This window comes from Passer domesticus, chromosome 2 (genome assembly GCF_036417665.1).
Source record: "Passer domesticus isolate bPasDom1 chromosome 2, bPasDom1.hap1, whole genome shotgun sequence".
NCBI classification, from domain to species: Eukaryota; Metazoa; Chordata; class Aves; order Passeriformes; family Passeridae; genus Passer; species Passer domesticus.
The window spans coordinates 102,842,830-102,868,559 of record NC_087475.1 but is presented as its reverse complement, the minus strand read 5'-3'; the positions used below and the strand labels follow the sequence as shown (position 1 = coordinate 102,868,559).

Genomic DNA, 25,730 nt, shown 5'->3' with positions numbered 1-25,730 from the left:
TCCTGTGGCACCTTTCCAGTCCCTCAGACCCAATGCCGAGCTCCAGCATGAACCCCTCCTTTGCCATCCCTGTGTTTCTATCCTCAGTCCTGCCTGACCTCAGCCTCCCCTTTCCCTCCTCTCCTCTGCCAGCTCCCATCCCTTGATCTCTGCCCTGTTTGTTCCTCTCCTCCTTTGAACTCGGCCTTTGCCCAGGCATCTGGGCTCTATAAAAACCTCATAATTTCATTTAGCTGCTGACCCTTTGGCTCCAGGCTGATTTTGGCCTGAAACCTTGGAGACTAGGACACAGAAAGGCAAGAAACCCCAGGAAGTTTGAAGAGGGTGGTTTTCTAGTTTCAGTGGTCAACCTGCACATGAGAAAAACCACAGGTGCTGTTGGTCCTCAAAGGTCATTTTTTTGAGACTGAGACATCACAAGTACCTTGTTGGTGCCACCCAAATCCCAGACCAGATCTGTGATCAGTCAGCTTCTGCTTCCAGAGTGGTGATCTGGCGCTTCCCACACATGTGCACAAAATGAAATCCCCATTAGAGACAAAGTGCATGTGTTTCTTCATGTGCACATTCATGCGTGCACTTAATGTCTCAGGACTGGTGGCACCGGACAGGGACTGTCATTACAGCCACGCCACAACCCACCACAGGCGCCAAAGGCTACAGCTCTCCATGGAAACTCTAATCCCTGAAATGGGATCTTAGTTTGTTTTTGTTTTAAGAAGCCCACAAAAAAATAGCTGAGAGATCGCAGAGCTAGATATAAAGCTTTAAGAAGGCAAGAATGCCACTAGCCCTATTCCCCAAACAGTCAGGCTGGCTTTTAGGGTTTGTTTCTGAAGACACAAGTTATTTATGATTTCCACCCACCTCTCAACATGCACTTCATCTGTTGTCTCTCCTTTGTTAGTTAAAAAAAAACCAAGACAAATAACAATGGAGGGCAATTTCATCACCTACACATTTTTTCCTATATAATTTTTCCTGGACAGATGAATAGAAATGATGGAAGCGGTCTAAATGTACAGTGGAGAAGCTGTTTGTCCATCATATGCTTAAGGGAAAAAAATAGCAACACCACCCACTGATTATGCAGTCAGTATTATGGCTTTACATATGTTTCTGTGTGGAATGAATTCTGGAATGACAGTATCATTGTATACCAGTTGAGGATTCATTTTCTGGCTAATCTATAGCTCAGATCATTACTCACAAAGCACAGCTCTGGCCTGGCTTTCTCACTGAGCTGTAATAACAAAGTTAGAGAGTGCTAAATTTCCACACCCCATTTCACTGCCTTCATTGTGGCATTGGTGCCACAATTTCAGGGAGGGATGGAATAACAAACACTCGATTTGCAGTTTCCTATCCAGTCTATCAGGATAGAGCTTCATGTCCAGTCTGTCCAAGTAGCTGCACATCTTCAAAGCACTGGGCACTTCCAGGTCCCTGTCCTGGGAGCCAGACTTGCCCCATAGGTGTTGTCACCTCTTGTTGGCCGGCATAGTGAGGACACCACAGGACTGGGTGCTCTCAACAACCAATATCAGGCTGTGGCATGGACTGGTAAAGTGCTGAAGTGCTAAACTAGGCCTGATTTAAACAAATAAAAAACCCTCAACCTTAAAAGACTCAGAAAATTCCTCCATTTGGTTCTCCATAGGAAACATGGGTATTTTTCAATGAGGAAATGCTCCTGCTTTGAGTGTCTTTCTGGTGTATGGCCTCCTGAGTTGCAGGGCAGTGCAACATGTCCCATGTGTAACACAGAGCAGCAGACTTTCCATGGGAAACAACAAGGGCCACTATAAACATTTGATTTATGAGATCAAATAAAATGTGTTTATCAAGCCAACGAGGTGCATATAAAGATAAGAAATTGTGCCAAGTGTAAAAGAAGCCCATCTTCTAACACCCTGAATGGTTTCAAATAAAGATTTCAGCAGCAAAATTTGGCAAAAGAAAAAGAACTCCAGCTTCTCCAGACATCCTTTGAATGCTGTTTGTCGATCTGTGGACCATGGGCTGTCCTTGCCCTCTCAGGCCACTGGGACAGGTGGTTCTAGGTCTTCTCTCTATCTCTTGAAGTGCCAGGTGCACCTGCAGGATTTAAAGCATATAGGTTTTTGTACAGGAAGCTAATCTCTTGAATTTTATCCATTAATTAACTAGATGCCAACTGGAGAGTACAGGTGTTTGGCAGTTTCATGAGACACACACCACAGAGGCAGCAGCTGCTGTTGTATTAACTGAAAGTGCCAAATGTTCCTCACTTGCAGCCCAGCACAGCGGACTGTGCTGGGGGTGACCCAAATGCTGTGACTCTCTGTGCTGCAATGGGATTTTGGTCAGCTTTAGCTGTAGAGGAGGCTCAAGTCTCAGACTGATGAGTCCCAGCAGATCTAGCCACTGGATTTAGGACACTGTGGTCCCAGCAGTGTTTCTGCCTGAGGTCTGACATGACAGCAGGAATGCTCCATGGGATTTGTGCCAGTGTCTCTGCTCCCACAGTGCTGGTAAACCCAGGGAGAAGCAGTCAAGAAAGCAGCATGACTGGCAGTATGTGGCAGCAGCAAAGGTCACAGCCCCCAGCTGCATCAGACCCAAAATCAGCGGTGCATCACATGGGTCATGTGGTAGTGAGGGAAAGGAGCTGGAGGATCACTCATACTCCACAGACTAACACAAAGGTTACAAAGTATCCCCATATCTCATCCCCAGCCCTACCAGGCCAGTACATTTGAAGCAGGTCTTGGCAGCCCATAGAAGTGCAATGGCTGGGAATGGATCTAAATGTCACAGTCCTTGTAGCTCCATGTACAGAAAGTGAGCAGCCAGGACTGGCTTCAAGTGAGAAAAAAAAGCCAAATTTTAACACAAACAGCCTCCCTTTCTGAGGCCCCCACTCCCTTCCCCCTCTTTGTCTTGCCTTAGTTTTATGGTGGGGGTTCTGGTCTGTAGGTGGGAGGTAGATGCTGGGTACACCAAACTGGAAGTAGTTCAGGATCTGCTCCCAGTCCCATGTCCCAGGCCACCATCTATGTCCTAGTCAGAGTTTTAAGAGGAAAGAGTTTGAAGATGGTGTAAACAGGGATAATTGGAGATGCTCATTGCCCTGCCATGAGCACAAGACAGCGATGGCTGCAGCTGAGGGGAAGCAGCAGTGAGACCCTGAGAGGATATTCAGTGAGCATCCAGGCTTGATTTTTCAAGGGATGCTTACGATTACAATGCATCCAGCTCCCATGAACCTCCTCTGGAAACCCACACCTCTTGCAGGGATGAGATCTAGCATGCACCCACTGAGTTTGTCTGCAGGAGCTGCGGCGTGCCTGACGCAGGCACAGGGATGACAGAACAGCAAGGTTCCCTGGTGAGGCCACTGGAGCTGTGAAGAGACAGAAAGGTCTCCCCCCCACACCGCCCCCCAGCTGATTATCATGCTCCAGGAAGGTTTTGCATGTGCAAGATATCTGTAAGGCCTGCTGCCAACTTTTTGTCAAAGCACTGATTTCTCGTGATGTGAGTTACTGCTTTCTTCTAGTAATTATTGATAATGCTCTTGGATGAATTACAGACATTTAAAAATGAATTAGACTGTATGTGTGTCTGTCTCTCCCATCCCCTTTCTGTTTCCCCACCACAGAATCTATGGCTTTGAAATGTTGATACATATTCATTACAGCTTCTAAGACTTGAAAGGCATAGCTAAAGGGAGAGCTCAGATCAACAAGAATGTGAAAGCAGCAATGAAAGCAGGATCGTGGCTGTAAGCACAGTGAGTAAGCAGCATTTGAGCAGTCAGCACAGGGGGCAAGGTACCAGGTCTGAATCCTGCTCCTGGTTCTGCTACTACCTCTGATGGCTGCAGACAGGACCTTTTGTCCTGGCTCTCTCAGCGGCAGCACTGACCTGGTGATGCTTACCAGGCCTTTGAAGTATTATGCACTGTAAATGCAATATCAATTGACAAATTAATCCAACCATCACCTTTCCTGCCATTTCCACTTGACAAAGCAATGAATCCAATGAGAAGTTCTTTTGGGGGAAAAAAAGAAGAGCCCTGAGCATGTACCAAAACCACAGGTGAGAGCATGCTGTGCTTGTGGTGTTGAGAGCAGAATCCCAGTGGCAGATGGTGTACACACACTTTTGTACAGGCAGGCACACACTGGCTCACGTGCTCCATGCTTCCACAGAGACACTCTTTATTCTGTCTTGTTTTGAAGAGTTCCCAACACAGAAGTTCAAACAACTTGGATGTCTCTTCCATACCTGTGCCTATAGTCTGGGGTGTGGTAAGAAAAGGCACATGAAAGGTGGTTGCGTTGGGGCTGTTGCAGTGGTGCAGGTGTGAAGAGAAGCAAACCCTCTTTGTACCAGTGGGGTGGCATGGTGTCAACACTTTCATCTGGCTCTTTTTTCTGCTTTTCCACTGCTGCTCCCTGGGTGAATTTCTTTGATGTGAAGGTATGTCTAGCACCAGAAGGCATTTCGCTACTGGACTCCATTATGGGCAAGACAGAAAATCGTATTTGGTAGGAATTAAATCATTAATCTGGAAGAAAACCTTTCCAACTGAATTTTAACTACAGAGAAGTTTTGGATTTTAGCAACCTGGCGGGTTTTTTCAATAAAATCAATGCAGCTGGAGAATTCCCAAGCAGATGTGGCTGTGACCTCTGAGCAGTTCTGTCTCTTCCTGGCAAAGCTTCAGAATGCAAAACTTGCATTTAGGACATCTTCAATCTCTTGTGTGAAGGCACATTCACCTGTTAAAACTCTGTCTCGATTTCTCATTTAGTGCCTTTATAGTCAAGGCACCACCTGCAATTTTTTTTATTTCTTCCTGAGAATCGCTTTATGCTCATGTTAAATGCCAGGCTGGTGAAAAGTTTCATATTAACAGCAAAAGGCCTCAACACAGAGCAGGCTGAGTACCAGCACTGCTTGAATAAGATTTTTCCTTACAGATTCTGATGCTAATGTGTCTCCAATATTATCCCCAGAGATGAGAGACTCACTTTCACTTCCTAGCCTCTCTGCCAGGCTTGCCAGTGAAAGAGGGAGACAGTTTCCAGCAGTGATGGTATTTCTGACGTGCACTGATTAAGTAGGAACTGGACTGGGACTAAGTTCATTTCCTATCGGCTGACAGCCAGTCAGCACATGATAGAAATTTGCAGTCCCTGCTGGTGTGGGGGCTGGATTCATATTGGCAAACGCCACATGAAAAGGCTGTATAACCCATTACTAAACTGTTGATGCCAAGACATTTCTCTGTCTCCTGTGAGGATTCATTTTATAGTCTTTCTGATGAATAGCTCTTGATATAAAATAGTTGGGGATAAAAAGGTACAAAATAGAAAAAAGCATATACAGGAAGAAAGCATAGCTCTCTGTTTCTTGATGCACAAAGATCTATCTCTGAACTCTGGAAATATGCAGTCTGGCTGGATAAGGGATGCCATTAGATTTACAAAGGAGACCTTCTTTTGTCCCTTACACAAAGGTCACATCTGGAACATAGGCTCAAACCATCACGTGAGAAAAGGGATGCAAAGCAGGTTTCCAGGAACCCAGACCAGTTGCAGTCCCCAGGGAGGCTCTGTGAGGATGAGTTGGGGCTTACTGTAGTTGAAGGGAGAGCCCCTCCTGCACCCAGAAGGGAGGTGACATTAGGAAAAAATCCTCATATAAACAAACACAAGTCTTACACAAGAGTGCCTGGGCTGAGCACTTTGCCATCCATGGCAAAGCAGAGGGTATGAAATAATACTCTGACTCTTCTTATCCTAAGTGTGTTGTAGGAAACTCAGTAAACCCAACACACAGCAGAAATCATGTGTCAGCCCCAAGCTCTGCTTTCTCTTGATAAAACAAGAAAGCAGAGCTTCTCTTCTTCTAGATTTTTTCATCTGCCACTGCCATATAGGAACGGTATCTCTCAGGGTAGAGACTGCAAAATCCTCTTGCTAACAGAGATCAGGCAGAAGGCACAGGCCAGGCACTTGGCACCAGGTACTAAGTCAGCATCCGCCAACTTAGTACTATGGGTTCAATGTCTCTGTCCCAGTTTTACACTTGGCATGGCCAAGTGTGGTATTAGGTAAGCTATAAAGTGTGTTGCTTAATTTACATGCACTTGACACTGTGGAAGGCATTGAAGGGCTGTTCCTTAAGCTGTTCAAGAAGCAGCAGCTAGAGTGAAGGACCATTAGTTTGGGGAGTCAGCCATGCTACCTAATTGATGGGCTGCTTTAGGACAACACCACCCCAGGTGAGGCACAAAACATGTATTTCCCCTTTACTGGAAGGGATGAACCATGGCCCAAGTGCTACTGGAAACTCTCCTTTCTGTAGTCATGCAAGGCAGCTGATGTACCTTCATAAACCACCACAAGTAAGTCAGGCTTTGGCTTTCAGTGATGGTTCTGTTTGATGGTCAGGATTGTTCTTTTTGATCACTGACTACTTTAACATGCTTCATCAGCACCTTTCTCCCAAGATGAGAGTGTCAGAAAGATATCAGCAGTGGTTTAGGGGTAGCTGGATGCTGCTGTTCTGAATTTACTAGCAGGACAGCCTCCATTCACACGACCTGGTGTGAGGCAACCACAAGGACTGCAGTTCTCATTACACCAGTATGGTCTCCTTACAAGTAAACCCATCATGTCCATCACGTCACTTTCTAATGGTAGATGTGGCTCCAAGTGGACTGCATATTGCCCTCTGGTAACAGACATGTTGTCTCTGTCTGTCACCTCCCTCGGCCAGGCCACTCAGGCGAACAAATTACAACTGAAAGCTTGGACAGTGGAAGGACACATAATGCAGGGAGTTGTTTCATCCAGCAAGCCAAGACCTTTCATAAGGTCTCCAGTTTGAGAAAATCTGTGTCTCTAAAACAACAACAAGAGTTCTGTGGACTCAGCCAGGGGATTCCATCTTAATGGCATGCCAAGCTCTGGAGCTGCAGTGGACTGTCACAGACCCAACGGATCAAGGCTGGTGTAGACCAAGGCAGATACAGGTGCACACAGAGTGTAGTGCAGGATACCAAAAGACTTGATTCAGTCTTAAAACCACAGCTTCTTGCTGATATTGGAAGAGGTGATGGACATATTAAGGATGGGGAAGCATGCTCCAGGTCATCAATAACAGGTCTAGTAATTGCAGGCTCTGTCTTAAAGGAGCTTGATGCTATGGGCAGTGTGGCACTATATCAGCATGGGAAAAGAGAGGTGTCTTGGGGAGGAGTAAAAAAAAAAAAAAAAAAAAAAAATCCTTATTAAAGGAGTTCATTGCCCATGCCAGAGTGTATGCATGTGTCAGGGCCTGGATCTGTGCTGCTGGCTGCCTTCCCAAACCAATGCACAACACAGCAAGAGGGAAACGACAAAATCTATTTACCTGAGATTCTGGAAAGGGAAACAATTTTTTCCTCAGAAGGGAAAGTCCAACATGTTTTTTCTACCTGTTCAGTAAGCCATAGAACCAGCAAAGACAGATGTCTTCTCCCTTGGACAAAATCTCTTCCTCCTTTCACTGCCAATGCCTGCCTCTGGCAGGCTGAGGTTTAGAGCCTCATCTGAGCTGAGGGACCAAATGCTCCTCTGCTTTTTCTTGATAGCACCTCATTTCATCTGTGCAGGAGAAGAACAGGAGGTATCTGAACTGGACCTGCCTTCAGCCACAGAAGTTGAGCGGTGTCTCGCACTCTGTGCATGCACAGGTAGACACACCAACACACTGTCACCACTCCCAGACTCAGGAGGCCACAACCTCATCCCTCCTGGCAAGGGCTGCGCTCTCAATGTTTGTCAGAGGATGCCAGTCTTCTGCATGTCCCTCCTGCCATTCCACCCCTGGAACATGGAAAATTGCTTTACTGACCAGGAGGTACTCTGTAGGAACAGCCATGGTTGCAAGCCTTCTTCATCACTTAATGCCTCAGGTTCCTGTGATTGCAGCTACTTTAGGCATGTGAGCGGTCTTGGCTATTTCAGATTTCGGTGAGATGCATGAAGGAGCCTTTAAACTATGCCCACAGCTCTCCTTCATAATCCAAGACAGGTCTCCTTTCTCTTTGGGGTGGATTAGAAAGCTGATCTGTTAATTTATCCTTATATATGCTTTAATTCACCTTTATATGTAACAGCTGTATCTTGGAATTGCTAACACAAGATCCATTCTCATTATATATATATAAACAAAAAGTGTAGGGGCTCATTCCTATTCTCACTTTTAAAATCAGACAAAGAATTCTTATAATGACTGACTGGGCAAGAAAGCCATCAGCAAAGAAGCAGAGGACTGTGACTATCTATCTATCTATCTATCTATCTATCTATCTATCTATCTATCTGTCGTGTGTATGTGTGTGTGTGTGTGTGTGTGTGTGTGTGTGTGTGTAAGTGTTGAGTGTCTCTGAAAAACAAACCTTTCTGTATGCTAATTTTTCCCTTTGAGTTTCCAAGCAACAGTGGTTTCACTCAGTGCTGTCCCCATATAACTCCCTGGTCCTCCCCCTTTAGAGACGACTGCATGGTTTGTAAGGACACTCTCTTTTTTCTCCATTTCTGTACTTTTTCCATTTATTTCTAATCATCCATACTGAACTATCCTACCCCTGGTATCTGTGACTATGGTTTCATCATGAGGAAAGTGTCACCCACTCTGGTGCAATGGCCCCATGTGCATATTCTTTCCCCATGTTGAATGTGGAGCCACTTATCCCATTTTCAAATAAACTATCTCACTTGACTGTGGGGACAGAAGTAGGTCCATAGGAAGATTTTGTGCTGTCACACTCTGAAGATCACCCCTTATCCTGAGAAACCTTTTGTCTGGTATAACTTGTTCTGCATCTGCATCCAAAGGCATTCAGAGGCATGAGCTTTCCTCATTAAATTTGCACTCTGGGAAGCATCTCAGGTAGTAGTGATTGTGCCCACTCCATGTAGTAGGATTTAGCTACATTTTTCCTAGGCTGGCAGCCACTCAATCGATGTCATTTTTGCATAGGCAGGTAGCAGAAGTAATGTAAATTCATTTTGCCACTGCCACTGCTTATTCTCTGCAGTTTGGAGCTCCCTGGTAATGCAGCTATGCAAGGGAAGCCTGCAAAAGTAATGCAGCAGTGCCTGTTTCTTTTCCCATTTTCCACTTGATACTGGTCCTTCTAAAGTCTGAAGTGCTCACCCACTGTGAAACAAACCTGAAGGCTTGTCTTGCTATTCCCTTCATGAGAAGGTTGTTCTTCAGCCCTGGGATGTCACTTGTAGGAACACTTTCCTAATTTTCAAACTGTACTCTTCCCTATTGTTCATTTCCACTGAGAGCATCACTCCTCTCTTCCTTGGCTGAAAACTCAAGTCATTTACCAGTTGCATCACTGCCTTCTCCCATATATCTCTATTTCTGTCCCACAGCAAACATTGCCATGAAAAACCTTGATTAGTAGAGCTTAGGAAACTGCAGAAGGATAGAAATTCTCATTCCTTATCAGTCCAGAAGACCAAAAGTGCTCTCTACCTAATAGGACATGAGTGCTGGCGGGATATAAGCGAGTGCTTGTGAAAGCAGCATGGTTCCTGGGGTGGTACAGGGAAGCACAAGAAGAGAACTGAATAGCTGCATAATCTGTGAAGAAGCTGTACATCAGGTGTTCCTGTTTATCTTTTTACCAGACTTCATTTTTCTGCTCTTTGAAATAAAAAGCAGCAGTAAAACAGATCCCAGGCCCAGGCCTGGTTTGGAGCACTTTGTATTTGGTGCATTCAGAAACTTACTCAAGTTTGATAGGGGCTTGTGCAGTTCTGAGAAATACCCTGGAAAATGGATCCTCCCCTCCAGAGAGTTGGAGAAAATAATCATATTTGTTGTTGAGGTAAAGTGAACACAAATATAAACATTCCTTAACATTGTGTAAAGTTTGTGTATCACTGTAGAGGTGGAAGGGTGCTATGAAGCACTGCTGGCCTGCACTGGTCTGCCCAATGGCCGGTTGTAGGATACAAAGTGTTTTTCAGAGCGCCATCCCTGAAATGCATGACAAGACACATGAAACCTGGAAGATACCACTTGTATTTTTAAAATCTGTTGAGATCTTCTGCAGAAATTTTTAAAAGTGCACAAAACATTTTTAAATTCTGTCTTATTGCTCCAGGTGAGTAGAAATACTAAGATGAAGAGAACAGATCTATTGGGACATTCAGATTTCATTCTCATCTTGAACTTGGTACACATATCTTTAATTTTTAAAGATGTTAACTTGTTAACTTGTGAATGTGAGGATTATTTTGGGGACCTTTGGAACCTTTAACAAGGTTAAAGGAGAGTGAGATTTTGGACAACAAGACATACAGGTAAGCACAGATGCCCCTTTCAGTCGGTCTCTTCAATTATGACTGAGAATTGTACGTGTTCTTCTCAATTAAAAAAAAAAATCCTAAAGGTAGCTAGTGTCACACCAAAAACAAAGGAGCTTGGTAATCAGATATCCTTAGCTATATTGTGGCCTTGGCCACTACAGAAAATCACTGTGGCAGCCTCCACGACCCTAAGAGATCCTTGATCTTCTAGCACAATAAGAAGGTTATTACAGCTCTCCACTGTTCGTGTGGAATAGCAAACAATCAGATCAGCTAAGAAGCAGCCTGTACTCCTTCAGTTCCCAGAAGTGCTCTGTGCCAGATTAACAGCAAAATGCCTTTGTCTGCAGGAGCATGCCTTAGGATCACACATCACAAACATGTGCTCTAGCTTAACTTTGATTATGTGCGTTTATGAAGTACAGGTGATCAAGTACAAAGGAAAGAGGCAAATAATAACAAATAGAAATTAAATAAATAATAACAAATTGAGCAACAGAGAAAAAAAAAAAACCTCAGTCAATCTGCAGCATTATTGCACAGCATGGACCTAACTGTGAAAAACTGCTAATGGAAGCAGTCATCCTTGACTTGTCCAGGAATAGCTGAGGAGATCACAAAGGTGACAGCTTGATTCTCAGCTTGTGACAAACAACACAGCACTAGCTATTTACCTAAGATCAAAAAACTGTGTGTGCAAAGCCCCTTCCCGAAGAGGGCAAATCCCAATCCGCAGACATTCCTCCTATGAAGACAATCATACCTGGCTCCTACAGCACACAACTTTGTGTGGAGCATCAGGGTTTACAGAGTATTTCCCTTAAGTGATAGCAAAGTCAGTTTTCATATGTCAGGCTCAAATTTTAAGAGAGCTAGAGATTTTTACATAGCTCCTTAAGGCACTTTTTAGAGTTCAAAAGCAGATTAAGCTGCCCTATAGATATGAAAAATGATTTGTTTTGGCTGCATTTTGTCTAATCACACTTCAGAGGAGGGTCAGCACAACCCAAGTCCTCTGTCAGTTCTGTTCACACCTGACTGTCACTAGCAAGTGCAAAGGTCTTTAACAACACCATCAGGCAAGGGAGGAAGCAATGCAGAGTGCAAAATGGCTCACAGTGAGTCACTTGCAGCTCCATGTACAACTGGCAGCCCCAAGAAGGAAGCATGTGCTTGTTGAGTGATCCTGAATTTACTACTATGGATTAACGTATTTTTCTCCCCTGCTCTTGCAATAGCTCACTGTGGGATTTACAATGTCATGTGAAGGCCCCTTTTATAAACTGCTGCCTGCAATAGCTGAAACAGTGAAAATCACCAAAGACAAGCTGAGTTCTGGCTCAGAATTTTAATGCATTTACAGGTGGGATTTTATATTTGGAGCAGATTTTTGTAGTCCATATTCAGAAATTGCAGTTGAAGCTTTCACCCAGATAAACCCAACAGTGTCATCTTTTACACTAAACTTCAGCTCATGTCAAAAATTCCGATGTGATAGTTACATATCAAGTTGCCATAAGAAATTATGGTCAGCTATCCTTGGTTACATCAGAGGATGTAACCTAGCCAGGATCCTTTAGTCCATCACTGAAGGGAAGAAATTACTTGGAAGGTGCTTTTTCTTAAGAGACCAAATATAAAATGTATATCTGGAATATCCAAAAAATCTTGAAAATTCCCTCCAACACACTGCAACTGGATTTTCACAAGCCATTGTTGATGTCTCTGTAAGCCTCTCTGGGTTTCCCTTCTCTAAACCTCAGAGTCCAGAGCCCTCTGAAGCCTATGTGAGCAAGCATATAGCACCTACATCTGCAGCAAAGATTTTCACACGTGAACCACATATTCAAAGAACCACATCCTTTTCATGGCTCTGTTTCAGCTGTAAGTTTAATTTAGTACCCCTGCTTCTCCCAGCAGTGAGCAACAATTCTCCGTGCCATTAGTAAGATCACAGAAAGGGCCCTGGCTCACCTCTGGGCACAGCTCTCCAGTAGGTACAGAAAGCAACTAAACCATCCACATACATCCCAATTACAGGAGCTCACCTAAATTCTGAGTCACATCCAATTCCGAAAGGTGTGAACGTGATGAAAGGGTAGAGTCCGGATATCTGGGTCCTGACTGCTGGTCTGGCTCATGGCAATTCTTGACCATCCTCGTGGACTGACACTGCTTCTTTAACCCCCATTGACACCCTGCCCAACCCTGGCAGGGACCCAATGTCCCAGGGCCCAAGGCCATTACAACATGGGATCCTGGTGTCTGTGATGTCTTATAAGGTTACAAATGTACCTTAAACTCCATCGTATGCTTCAAATCAGAGGCCCCAGAGATATTTGCCTTGTCCCCTGTCTCCTTTCAGCTCCAACATGCTCTTTGTTTGTGCTGAAGGCTGTTCACTCAGAGCCTGCTGGGAGGAAGTCCCAGGCAGACATGTCACTGGAAAACAAAGCAGAAGCAGGACACGTCTCATGGCAGGAAATAACGAGAAGGGTGGTGCAAATGCTTCAGTTGGCTCCAAGGCTGAGTAAGATGAGCTGAGGGCTCAGCAGTGAACACCTCTTTCTCCCCATCTCTATTCACAGATCAGCACAACAGGATCCAGAACCCACAGTTCTGGAATAATTCTAAGCCTTATTTCAGGTGTGGTGTAGGAAGGAGTTATGGTCAGATGTGAAATAAAGAAGTGAAATAAACCTTAGCCTATGAAGCTCATCTTATTCTCCCTGATACCACTTCTGCCCCATTAACCTAAGGGTAAATTAAAGTCAGGGTAAGGCAATTGTTTGTTGAAAAAGGGGGCAAGATAGCATTCTCTCACACAAATATCAGCTGCACCCACACATACTCGCAAACACATTGAGCATCTACTTAAAAGGAGAGAACACTGTGAAAAGGTCAGCAATCTGTACCCATTTTCTGCCCTTGGGACCATAGGGAAAAACAGTTCATTGAGTGCTCCCCCTGCCCCAGAGCAGGGTCAGTGCTTGTATAAACTTTCTATAATGATTGTCCAGCTATTCTGAAAACTCCCTGGTGCTGGCAGTTCCTATGGTATTCCCAAGCCACATATTTCTGTCCTCACACACATTTTTGTCAGCTTAAAAACTTGTCCTAGTGTTTAGTCTAAGTCTCCTTTACTGCAATTTAAACTCAATATTCCTTTTTATACCCTCAGTGGAAAAGAAGACTATTTAATTTCCTTTGTCTTAGTAGCAATTTCCTATATATTTAAAGACTTTTTTTTATACTGCTTCTCTCTAAAGCCAGTCTTCTTTAGCCCAAACAACCACAAATCTTTGTGTCTTCTCTCAGAGGTTGTGTTTTCTAGACCTCAGATAATTTTTATTCTTTTCTTCTGATGTTCCCACCAAATAGCCTGTGTCTTTCCACATTGGCTTCCCAGTGCTTCAGCAAGGATGTACCCCCACAGAGCAGACCATGGCCTCTTACATTTCTCTTTTTTATAGCCTGAAATGAGGCCTGATGTCTGCTAGTTTGTTGTGGGGTTTTTTTGGCAGTATGGCATTTACAGAATACACACAAGGATCTTCAGATCATACTGGATAGGATAAATAGTTCATATTTTAAAAGGAAGAGGTGACAAAGTATAGCGACCAAGTAAGAAGAAAGGGAGAGCTTCGAGATTTATTTCTCGATCTAAGGAAATAATTAGCTCCTTGTACAATTTTCTGGCATAAATAGAAAACATTGTGTGGTGTTTTGAACACTGCATTGTATTTTGGATGTTGAAAACCAGGCCGAGATTGACAACATTAGAGAGAAGCTCATTGATGAACAATAAAAACGGTTAAGAAGGGAGAGAAAAATTAAAAAGAAAGTCATTCCCTATAATTTAATCAAGTGATAATTTCAGGAGAGGATTAAAGGCTTACACAAGCCTTAAAGATGGAAACACGAGCAATGCAATGATTTAGAGTATTAAAGGACAGCAAGCAGATGGTCATAAGAGAATGCATTGACATGAAATTAATGAAAATACCACTTCAGAGTAACCTGTGAGAGCAGGATTTTCTAGGCAGTGGAACAATGTCCAGAAAAAGTGACAGAAACTTCACCATTCACAGCATTTGAAGCCAGACTGGACAAAAGAAAGAGTCAGTGGACAAGAAAGGAAAGGGCAATTAGGGCTGGATCATTTTCTCTTTGGTTTACCATTCCTGTTTTCAAAGAGAAAAATGTACAGATTATTTGTATTTCAACAGAAGACCTCTCTACTATGCCTTCAGCCCAGCTGAAGTTCATGCAATAGATTTTGGGGGTGTCATGGTAAGGAAGGAGACAAATCTGTAGCTGCAAGACATGAGCAAGAATCCCTCTTCTGACTTTGGTGGAATTAGGGAAAACCCAAAGAAAATTGCCTCATGAGACAGGAAACCTCCTAAGGCAGATGGCAGCTTTTGTGTTATGTCTAACCTTGTCACAGACAAGAAGAATTTTCTACTGATACATCAGCAGCTGAGTAGAGCAAATGTGACAGGAAGAAGGCAGGTGAATTTTTTTTCTCTGCTTTTGCTGAATCATTTATTTCCTGTGAGCCGCATTTTCTGGGATGTCAAAATGATCAGCAAATTCAAGCTGAATTTGCTGAATAATTTCACGTGAAATAAGACTAAGGGGAAAGAGGCTGTGTCAGCAGGGGGAAGAGCGATACACTTCCAGTTTTTACTGGTAAGCTCATCTCCTAAACAGGACAGTAAGGGAAGCCTGGAGGCACTGAAGTGCTATGGCAGGAGCAACCAGCCACCCTCCTTCCCCTACAGCATTCCCTTGGCACTGACACGGCATCAGCCTCAGTTTTGAACCCACATTGCTTCCACTCCCAAAGAGAAGGGCTTAGTCACCAGACTGAGCTACTCTGAACTAGGCTACTGCTGGTCTTCCTGGCTGAGGCTGTCCCACTTTGCACTGACATGCAGAGGAGGAGAGAAATAAACTTTTCTGTCACTTGGCCCTCATGCGACAAAGTTCTCAGCAGCAATGAGAACATTAAGTATTCTTACTTCCTCACAGCTGGCTCTTGCACTTGCACACTGTGAACCAGGGCAGGGAAGCAGAGACCTGGCTGAAAAAATAACCTGCCAGGAGATAAACTGTGTTTTAAAATCCCCGTAGATTTTTTGATGTGCTTTCTAACCCAGCTGCCCAGAGACCTGTGCCATCACAAGCAGGAACAGGGGAAAAACATGACAGAAGATAAAGACAAGACTCTAGCAAAGATGTAGGCGAAGAGATATTGTTGTTTCACCACTCAGAAAAAGAAGTTCAACCATGGACATTATAAAGCAAAGTTATAGGAACCCAGGAAATGTGATGACAGAAAGTGTGTGGTCCAGTTGCCAGATGTAAAAAGAGAGGACATTGTCCCCTTACACCAAGAGCCCTGAAGATGTGGGCTGGTGCTGGAAAAGGGTGATGGACATCACAAGCAATTAGGTATTACACATTTATATTCCTCGTACAGCTGAGCAAATAGTCTAGTCTCCTTTCAGCTTCTGCAGCCTTCTACCAAAAATTCAGTGTGACACCCCCCCACCCCACTCCAAGTAAAGTGCTTTTTTTGTAAGAGTGACAAGGAAAATTAGTATTTCCTGAGGAAAACCCCAATCACTGCTGCTTTGTGTTATATTTTTATATATGCAGGCTCACGTGCATAGTCCTCATCTCCTGACCTGTAGTAAAGACTGAATTAAAAGTCAGGGCTGGCAGCCAGGGGCGGCAGCCCTTCAGAGACAGGCTAAGCCAAACTGTATTGAACCAGAGCACAGAGCACCCTGAGCCTGACCTGTCAAGTGTTATCACACTCATCTCCCTGGAGAAAGGCCAGGCTTCATAACTCACATCAGGTGGTGGCTCTCAGGTCCTGTACATGTACAGGCCCTGAGTAAGTGAGCTGCTTTCGTTTTTGTCACAGGTCTTTTATTTTTTTGGCAAGAACTGCTGGAGTTAAAATGATGTTAGCACATCAGCAGGCTTGTCACTCCCTCCCTGTCACATCAATCAGAGTCTCTGTGGACCCAGGCTGCTTTGCCATGCATCTCAGCACAAGAACAGCAAGTTCCTTCCCCTTTCATGGCTCATCCCTGTTGTGAATGAGTTGTACTCCTGCCACTTCAGGAAGGCAGGGGACAGGAGCCACTGAGCCCCACCATGCCAAGGAGAAGCCTGAGGTGTTGCAGGACAAGGGGGTCACTGAAGCCACATCTTTCGTTATGTTTGGGTTTGCAATCAAGGCTGATTCCAGACAGTATAGTTAATCTATGCTCCCTGAATCTCAGCTGGAAGAAAATGGATTAGCTTTACTCACTTGACTGAAGCCATGGCAATTTACCCTTGCTGAGCATCTGACTCTTATCCTGGCCATCAGTTACATCATGTGTTTCAGCATATAGCACAAAAGCACCATCTTTCAAGCTGACCAGGCATCAAACATGGCTCTTTGGATGGAGGGAAGCAGCAGAGACAAATCCAGGAAGTAGCATTTCAATGTGCTGTGAGAAAAAGGGGGAAAAGAAAACCCTGTGTAACTTCATGTGTAAAACATCCCCCATCTCCCACCCTAGCACCAGCAGCTGAGGCACCTTTCCAACCAGCACAGCAGGCAGCTCCCTCAGTGAGGGCAAGCCAGCACAGATCCTGGCTGTGACAGAGAGATGATAAACAGTACTGCAGGGCACACTGCAGGGAACATGGGAGGTTGTAAATTAAGGTCTTCCTAATTAGAAAGCAGTCAGAAGCACACAGGAACACACAGATTGCTGGTCTGGAGTAAGCTGCTCTTCTACAGGTTACAGTAATGCTAAAAGGCAAAGCATCACAAAGGAGACGGCAAAGGACAGAGCAGCGGATGAAGCAGCAGGTGCTTGCACGGCACTGCCAGCTGCAGAAAGCCATGAGTAAAGGCCAAGGAAGAGGCTAGAGGCAGAAAAAGACGGAAATGTGATAGCAAATGCTCTTGAAACTACAGGAGCAATTCTGAACTGTGACAAAGATTATTAGGAAATGAGGGAAGATGTCAGGAGATGAGTGTAGTGTTAGCATACTGTGCCTAGAAAGTCCGCATGTCTGGGACTCTGAAATATAAATGTGCAATCGTCAGGTAAGAAAGAAGAAAGTTTTCAGTGTGGTAAATCCCTGCAGCAAAGGACAAAGGAGTGGAATTATGGAGATCCATGGTTCCTAGCTGGAGGTGCAGTGCTAAACCAAACTCAGCACCCTAGTGGGGGCGGGGAGGAAGGACACTCACACCTTTGTGGTATTAAAAAAAAAAAAAAAGAAGAAGAAAAAAAGGCAACTTTAGTTGTGAAGGTGAAGATGTTTTCTGTGATGTGCAGGCACTAAATATTCTAGTGGAGAAAGAAGAGTGTCCTTCGCAGACACCCTTTTTGGAAATGCTGTGAATGGCTGTGATGCTCTGATGCTGTGCCCTCTCCACATCACACCCTCACATTCAGCCCCCATGAGGACTCAGATGCAAAGAGAAGAGAGTAAAGCAAAATCTCTCAGGGGAAATGGCAGGGATCCTGTGACAAAAAAAAAATGGCTTGGATAAAGTATTCAAAAGTGCCTGATAGAAAAAGACCAAATAGGATCTAATATTCTCCTAATGAGGCAGTTTGACTGCCTGTTATTCTATGTCCTCTGCATTGTGCTCTCCCAGCACAGAAGTTCAAAGGGTTGTCACAACAGGCCCTCAAAGGATGGGTTTTTAATGAGTGGGATTTCTTAGGGACTCAGTATGGGGCAGATTTGCTGAGGAGAACAGGAAAAAGGAAAACGTAGGATACACCAAAAAATTGGTCATCAAGCTGGGTAATTCACTGAGCTATATTGCTGCCTACTGTAAAGCAGGACTAAAATCAGTGACATTCTCCCATAGGCTGTGGTCAGTTCTGGTTTAAGAGCAGATGCGATCCAAATTTAGTTCGACATCTTCAGCAAAGGGACTTGGGAGGGTTTCATCTGTTCTGCTCTCCCATGAGCAAATGTTTCCTCACCATGAAAGTGCAATAAGGCTTTTCCAGTGTAACTTCAAGGGAAGACCTGAATTCAATTAACTGGCAGAGAAAATGTTCTCTCTCTCCCCCACCCTCTCCCTCCTATTTCCTTAAGACAGTGTCTGAAGGTCACCTGCAGAATGTGAGTCAGGGGGAGGGACAGAGCAAGGGAGGCTCACACTGTGGTGCTGCCACCTCGGCAACCTCCACAAACACCAATTGTGCAAAGAACAGCAACTGGTTTAAATAGGTTAAAAAATAAAGCCTGGTTATTTAATTTAATACATGATAGGTGGGTCAATACCTATCACTCTGTCCCCATCTCTCTTCCCCACCCCTCAGGTCTCTAAGGGCAGAGGTTTAAGTCCCAGCTGAGAAAACAGGGCATGCTTCATTTAGTAGCACTGCAGCAGGGCTGCTGGGGAAGTCATGCTTCTGATGAGACATTAAATCAAGGTAAGCACTAATCTCATAGACATCACTGCTTAAGAACCACAGGGAGAAAAAAAATCACAAAATTTTAATGGCTCTTGTGCTTTGACCCTCACTACAGTGTGTTTCAAAATGTATATGGGATGGGAGGCATCAAGTTTTCTAATGCCTGCTTATGCTTCTTTTTTTATCATTTGCTCTAGAGGAGATTTGCTCTGTATACAGGAGTTCTGTTAAACAAAATCTCCATCAACAAGAGCAAGTAGACATCATCCCAAAACCCTGTTAAGCATCCAAGCCACCAGACCACCCTCTTTTGTTCTTTCCAGCCCTCACTCCATTCCTCGTTGCCTTACAAACCCCTCTTTCCTTCTGCTGCCCCAGCACATGTGTCTCCCCAGCACCATGCCTCAGTCATCATCAGCCATTTGTCCTGGGTGGTGATTTCAGATCCTACTAGAAGGTTTGCAGCTCGGGTCAGGCTGAACCTGCACATCTGAGCAACAACTTACTGCTTTCAGGAGCAAGAAACAACAAAAAAGACAGCTGCAGTATTTCAGCCAACTCTCCTTTCTTTCCCTACCACCCCCAAACCCTCCCCCTGCACAGGCATGATTTTCTCTTTGAAACAATCTTGATGCACCTGGCAATTGCTGGATCCTGAGACTAATGGTTCGACAATAATTACCTGGCTTTTCCATGCTTTACACTAATTCTTGTTTATTAAAATCGCTGTTCTGTGAGACTGAGCTGTCCCAAAGACTACAAGGAAGGCAAGTATTTACTGCCCCCAATGTCCTTACAAAGGCTTCATAATTTTCTTTTAGGTATGAGCAAAAAGAGCAGACACAGGTTAGATCCTGTCAGGATAAATAAACAACTAATTACTGGAATTGCCCTCTCCAGTTTCTCTTGTTTTCTGTTAAAAAAAAAATAATTAAAAAATAAGCAAACAAACCTTCAAGTAGTAATTCAGCCCTATTTTTCTGTTTTATTACAGGTTCCAGGCAAGAAATCATATCCAGGAAATTCTGTAATTGATCATGCCAGAAATAGAGATGAAAACATTACAATATTTAGTCCTATGCTTCATTTAGTCTTAGATCCAAGGGACTCTTCCAACAGCCTTGCTGCCTCTGGTGTGGTCCTCCTCTCACTTTGATGCCAGCAGGTGTCTAGGTGTGCAACCCAGACATGGTCACTGGAATGAGCACCAGTTGCACTGGGAAGGAGGGACCTGTTGTTTCCCAGGGGGATGAAGAACCCAACTCCAGATCCAGTTTGTTCCTTGGGAATGGCTGCAAGATGGAGGCCAGCTACCACACTGTGTCCCACCTCTGAGCTGGGTATGTGTGCAGTGACAGGGCACAGGTACTGCTCTGGCCATCACATGTGACAAAGGTGCACGTGTGACAGCGCAGGCACAGCTGTGGCCTCTGACAAGCACCACCCCAATGATGGGCACTTTCTTCTAGGGAGGCAGGCAAAAGGGCCACTTCCCCTCATTCTGCCTCCACCATGGGGAATTAACAGACACAGCTAAAGCCAGAGCTGCTGAGTTCATTAGACTTAATCCAGGGATGAGTTTCTCTCTGCATGCCAAGTAAGTCATTGTACATATTTAAAAGTTCTCTTTGACTAAGTCTCTTCACAACTTCCCGTCTCCCTAAACTCTCTGGATGGGCCATATTAACCTCTGAAGAGCCTTAGACTTGTTCCTCGAAACTTTCCATCTGGCTTTTAGCACTTTCCAGCCTCACAAACTGCTCATGCAGAAGCCCTGCACTTGCTATTTACCAAGTCCCAAGATTTCTCTTCCTGAAACCTTGCAGATACCAGAGGTACATCCACTTCCTGAGAGACTCCTTCTGCTGGAGTCCTCACAGCTCTCACCTTAATTCAGCTCTTTTATTCCCTTTTAACCTATAGGGCACCCTCATGTGTACAGTTCAGGGAGTTTGAGATATCTTCCTCCATTCTGAACCTCTCCAAAATTTTCATTCTCATGTCTGTGTCACCTCCCACCCCCACCTCTTTAAGGCTGGTTTATATTCATCAGGCTCCACACCAAAATTTTCTCCATTATGTGTGTTACTAACTTACCCTTGTTAATAAGGCTTCTGTCCACACCTCATCTAAGCCAGGCACACAAGAGCCACCTGTGATACTCTCCCATTGCAGAATGTGGCCAATTTCTTTACAACATCCTTTATCCTTTGCATCTGCCACTTTTAAGTCCTTCCCAGATCCACTGTTATTTGCAGTAAAATTATCTCCCATCTTCATGGTGAATTTGTAAGCTTTCCCTTCCTTCAGTCATGCCAGTTTCTCTGAAGGTCTGCTCCAGGACATATAGCCGTGTCCTATCAGTGCAAAATGGTGTCCAAAAGAACCAGAATGTCAGGCAGGAGAGAGCCTAGTAGGATTCTCTGACAAGTTGGAAAAAAACACAGGGAAAGTTTATGAAACCTCTGAGAAGCCTTGGGAGCTTTAAGCATCTCTCCAGTGACTCCTCCTGCCTGAATGAGAAGTCAGACATTTGACTCAGGAAAAGCACTGACCAATTCCCTTGGGATCCATGCCCAGGTATCTCAATACAGGGTTTTGGCTCTGTAGGTCCAAGGGTACACATATGTAGAATTCACATCTCCTCCTTCCCACCTGCCCCTGCCAGAAAAGGATACCATGAAATGACTTTGCCTGGATTATTTAGTGCTGCAGAAGTCTTTTCTCCAAGGTTTGCAACAGCAAACTTAATATACACTCCCCCTTCCTTCCATTTATCCGCCCCTTTGGGACGCCAGCGCCTCTGAGGCATTACGTGTGTCAGTGGCTGACTCTGCACAGATGACAGGACAGAATGGGAGCGAGTGCCTTCACGCAGCTCCGCATGTGGCGAGCCCGTCCTGCCCGTGCTCTTTCGGACACAAAAGCCCGGGCAGCCGAGCATCCCCGCTCTCTTCCCAGAGCGGGCACACCCGCGCTCCGCTCCGCGGCTCCTCCGCCGGCAGCTCCTCTCCATTCACGTCCGTAGCCATGCCCACGGACACGCTCCCTGCACACAGATCCGCTCCTTTCCTCACGGGCACACCCACTCCTTCACAGGCGCTCTGCCTTTGTCTTGCCTTTCACAGTCACAGACGCTCTTCATCTCAGAACCACCACACCCCACTCCACCGCCACCACCCACCCCCCCACACACAGATCTTCAGCTCCCGAGATGAAAGGAGCTTTTCCTTCCTACGAAGAAAGGTTACTGCTCCTTTTTAATTTTTTTTTATCTTTTCTGGTGAGCCACAGAGGGGCAAAGGCTCAGGTCGCTTTATGATGCCGACCCTGTCCGTGCTGAGGCGGTCCAGAGCACTTTTACGCAGCAGAATAGCAGCAGATCCTTTGGTGAAGGACCAGGATCGCCGTTCATTAGGGGAATAATAAAACAGCCCCAAAGCTTCGTCACTGCACTGCAGCAAGGAGTGAGCAAAATGGGGATTCGGGGCCCTTTTCCTCTACGAGAGAAAAAATGTGCCGGCATTGCCTCCCAAGGGCTGCGGATGCGGTTGCCGTAGCAACGCTACATCTGAGTCAGAACTATTAAGGATCACCATGGCAACAAGTGTCTCAGTTGCCATTTCCAGAGATCTGACTGGGTTTGGGCTGGAACCATCACACCACAGGAAAGGGGCAGGGTGGGAACCATCGCCCGGCGGCGGGTCCTGGGCGGGGTAGCTGCTCTGAGCCCTCCGAGCCACACTCGCTCCCGGGCACCTCCTCCCACATCCCGAGTCCCCTGCCCCGCCATCGCCAGGTTCGCTGGAGCCACAGCGTTGGTGCAATGGCCTCTGTACTCCAATTGGAACCCGCTGGTGTTGTGCCCAAGACTGGGGCAGAGACTGGGTTCAGGGCGGGTGTGGTGAGCTGACATCCCCTGCAGAGCCTCGCGAATAAACAGATTTTTTTAACCCGTAAACTCCAGACAAAGGAGGAAACAAAGCTCCCCGCTGTCTGCCGGCTCTCGCCCTCCCCTTCGCGCAGGAGCCTTCATGCTCCTGTGAATATTGAGCGGAGACAGAAGCCCGGAGGGATTTGCATTTCACACTTGCCAGCAAATGAGCAACAGGAAGATCACACCGAGACCCCGGCACGGCGCTATTACCAATATGTGCACTAGTCATCCACTCACTGCAGAGCCTGAAATTGCTCCTTTCTCTCCTGCTCTGTGGAGAGGGAGCAGGCGCTGCCTCCGCGGTCACCATGCCAGCGCCGTGGGAAGGCAGGTGCGCTGGGAAGGGCTGCGGAGAGCGGGCTGCCCGTGTGTGTGTGCCGTGCCGTGCCGAGCCGTGCCGGGCGCTCAGACACAGCGAGGTGCGGAGAACAGCTCCGCACAGCGAGGGGACCCTGCTGCACAGGCTGGCGCTTCAGGCTCGGGCAGCCGGCTGAGAGAGGCACTCTGGAAGGGCACGCAGGGCTTTTAGCACCAGCGTGCGTCCCTGTGGGAAGTCAGGTGAGAGGGGCACAGACGCCGGCCTGCAGATAAGGAAAGGAAGCATCCCCGAGACGTTCATAAGCGGTTCTCTTCCTTACTATGTCTGTGTCTGCAAGACCATCTGAGATGCTGGCAACACAGCTCTCACAGCAAATACATGAAAATCTCGTTTCTTAGTCCAGGAAAGCCATTAAGCACTTTTAAGTACCTGGAGTTTGCCTGCCCTGCCTTTCTTTCTCAGCGCTGTCTCTGTTCTACCCTCCCCACAAAACACAAACCCAAACCCTCTGCACGCAACACCTTTACACCAGGGAGTGGGTTTTTTGTTTGTTTGTTTGTTTGTGGTTTTTTTTTGTTTTTGTTTTTTTTTTTTTGTAAAATGTGCTCTTTTTGGAATAGATCAACAACAAGGCAGAGAAGGCATAGTTTTAGGTGACAAGGGCTGCCCAGGTGTATGGGATCTCCTACTGGCCCATTAGGCTGGTAGGAATGCCTGCACATTCCCACATCCCTCTGGCCTGTGTTGAGGACAGATGGTTGATAAGGTCTGCCGAATATCAACCTGCATCCTTCGGAAACCAGATGTGGCAGAGCCAGATGTGACAGTCTGTGGGTCCCTAACAACTGTGAGAGTGCCCGGTCATCTCTCACTCTGTTCTGACCAGGGGGACAAGCACTGCACAGGATGTAGAATGCTGCTTCTTACAGAACCAGGTTTTGTGATCCTGGCACCCCCGTGTCAGATTTTCCCACGTCTTACACAGCTCTGGCTGATTCAATGATCTCTCTCTTCTGCTACCAGAAAAGAGCAGCAATAATGTTCCACTTCCTCCTCCTTGCACCATCCTACCTCTCTGAGTTTTGGTGTACCACCCTGCCAGTTGCTCTGGCACACTACTGACCCCTAACAGGCCCAGACACACCTGCTCCACTAGAAAGGCACATTTTTTCCCCTTTTTTCTTTGTGAAAACATTATGTTTCAGGAAACAGGAGGCAGAGTGAGGTGCTTGTTGTTCCCTGTTTGTCACTACTGAACCTACCTTTACCTTTGAGCTCTTTCAAGCCCAGATGTAAGGCAGCTCCCTGCTGGCAGCCCTCTTGCCTGCAGCTATTGCAATTTGAGTGAGCTATCTTCTGAGATATTTTCCTACTGTGGTAACTAAATTAACAGGACACTGGCAAAGCCATAGCTGCTGTAGATCAGAGCACTGGTTGGAAGAATCAGTAGCAAACATTCTCCTGCAACGAAGACTCCTCTTCCACTTGGGACTTTGCAAATGGGTGAGAGGGAGCAGTTGATCTCACAGTTGGCACCTGAAATGAAGCAGATCTTTAAAGGTCCTTGAACGACTGCCACCTGCTTTCCTCAAAACAAGATACAGGAGGAAGCAAGGTGGGGGTGGGGTTTGCCAGGGCACCAGGGGATTCCTGTCTTCAACACGTGTGTCTGCTTGTTTCTTCAGTGCTGTGAGCCAGACCAAGCTGCCAACTGCTTCTCCCTGAAATAATGGGCATTTGCTTCTGGGAAAAAAATGCCAGTGTAAAGCTTGCCTTGCTCTACTGCCTCCAAAGAGATGCTTAGCTCCTGCTTCTTCATATTTCTGATTTTTCATGAACTTTTTTTTTGTGACTGGTGTTTTTTTTTCTTCTATGAGAAGGGAAGAAGTAGAGAAGAGTCCTAATGAAAAGGTAATGCCCTGGTTTTGCCCCCAGCAGCAGTGCCAGGGAGTGAGCAGGGATCTGTGCCATCCCTTCTATTTCTGTAATCATCCTGGCAGGGCTCTAGGCTTGGATTAGGAGTTTACAATCCTTCCCCATCCAGCTTTTTCACATTAATTCATTCATTTTGTCATTAATAGATGGTGTGCACACCACTGGCAGTAGAGCTGAAGAGTTCCAGATACGTGCATTTAGTTGGCTTTAGTTCTGTTTTATAAAAAGTCCCCACCAAAATCTCTGCCTCAAAAAGCCAAGAAAAAATGCAGCCTTATGATGAGATTTTTTAAAATAAATAGGTCAGGAGATTAACAAATGTATCTGAGGCTCCTAAGTCACTTAAGGAAAAATTATTTCATCACAAATCATTTTTCCTTCAGTAGGGCAGAGGTGAAAGATGTTTTCAGGGTAAGAAATATTTTTCTTCTTCATTTAATAGTGTGGAGAATTGACCTTGGCTGGACACCAGACGCCCACCTAAGTTGCTGTGTCACACCCCTCCTCAGCTGGACAGGGGGAGAAAAATACACCAAAGGGCTCGTGGGTTAAGGATGAGGAGAGGTCACTCACTAATTGCTGTCACAGGCAAAACAGGCTCAACTTGGGGAAAATGAATTTATTTTATTACCAAATAAATCAGAGTAGGGGAGCAGGTAATAAAACAGAACCTTAAAACACCTTAAGTTCACTCCCAGTTTTTCTCC

General features: G+C 45.6%; 1 long non-coding RNA gene across 3 annotated transcripts; it reads right to left on the bottom strand.

The window, feature by feature from the left end:
• Positions 1–1,618: 1,618 nt before the first annotated feature.
• LOC135295578 (uncharacterized) lies at positions 1,619–24,627 on the bottom strand. 3 transcript variants are annotated; one of them, XR_010357701.1, is made up of 4 exons: positions 24,351–24,627; positions 16,705–16,888; positions 12,669–12,815; positions 1,619–2,097 (listed from the first exon to the last, which is right to left on the bottom strand). It is a non-coding gene; the product is annotated as an uncharacterized LOC135295578 (long non-coding RNA). The 3 variants fall into 3 exon arrangements; XR_010357700.1 differs by lacking the exon at positions 1,619–2,097 and adding an exon at positions 9,837–10,041; XR_010357699.1 differs by lacking the exon at positions 1,619–2,097 and having other exon boundaries at positions 11,707–12,815.
• Positions 24,628–25,730: the final 1,103 nt, after the last annotated feature.